The sequence below is a fragment of the Arachis ipaensis genome, unplaced genomic scaffold, assembly GCF_000816755.2.
Source record: "Arachis ipaensis cultivar K30076 unplaced genomic scaffold, Araip1.1 Aipa899, whole genome shotgun sequence".
Taxonomy (NCBI): domain Eukaryota; kingdom Viridiplantae; phylum Streptophyta; class Magnoliopsida; order Fabales; family Fabaceae; genus Arachis; species Arachis ipaensis.
Window position 1 is genome coordinate 1 of NW_015496131.1, and position 832 is coordinate 832.

The 832-nt window shown below is 47.6% G+C and overlaps 2 long non-coding RNA genes across 2 annotated transcripts in view; one reads left to right on the plus strand and one right to left on the minus strand.

The window, feature by feature from the left end:
* The first annotated feature begins 68 nt into the window (after positions 1–68).
* Positions 69–801, plus strand: LOC110268603. The gene is made up of 2 exons (XR_002356847.1): positions 69–294; positions 724–801. It is a non-coding gene; the product is annotated as an uncharacterized LOC110268603 (long non-coding RNA).
* Positions 656–832, minus strand: part of LOC110268604 — an 18,981-nt gene continuing 18,804 nt past the window's right edge. Inside the window, exon 2 of the long non-coding RNA XR_002356848.1 lies at positions 656–705. This is a non-coding gene — a long non-coding RNA (uncharacterized LOC110268604). The remainder of the gene's footprint in view (positions 706–832) is intronic.

The window sequence follows — 832 nt, forward strand, 5'->3', positions numbered from 1 at the left end:
ATGACCCTATCTCGAGGAGGACACCTGAAGGCGAGCCGTAATGGCCTCATCTCCGGCAGGCTCCTCCGATTTTGTTTTTTCATTTTTTTCCATTTTTTTTACGTCGTGCTGACCCTCGTTCTTTAAATGTCCCTATCTCGAGGAGGACACCTGAAGGCGAGTCATAATGGCCTCATCTCCGACAGGCTCCTCCCATTTTTTTCGACTTTTTTTCCGATGTTTTTTTACGTCGGGCTGACCCTCGTTCTTTAAATGACCCTATCCCGAGGAGGACATCTGAAGGCGAGCCGTAATGTCCACATCTCCGGCAGGCTCCTCCGATTTTGTTTTTTTCATTTTTTTCCCCTTTTTTTTTAACGTCATGCTGACCCTCATTCTTTAAATGACCCTATCCCAAGGAGGACACCTGAAGTCGAGCTGTAATGGACTCATCTCCGGCAGGCTCCTCCGATTTTTCAAGGCTTCGCAGCTCGACTTATCCTATGTCGCGACACAAACTTATGATAATTGTGTGCGCATACTTTAATAGGTGTGATTATACCAGCACTAATGCACCGGATCCCATCAGAACTTCGCAGTTAAGCGTGCTTGGGAGAGTAGTACTAGGATGGGTAACCTCCTGGGAAGTACTCGTGTTTTTCCGTTTTTTTTTTTAACGTCGTGCTGACCCTCGTTCTTTAAATGACCCTATCCCGAGGAGGACTCCTGAAGGCTGAAGGCGAGGGCCTCATCTCCGGCAGGCTCCTCTGATCTTTTTTTCGTTTTTTTCCACGTTTTTTTTTACGTCGTGCTGACCCTCGTTCCTCGTTCTACCCTATCCCGAGGAGGACAC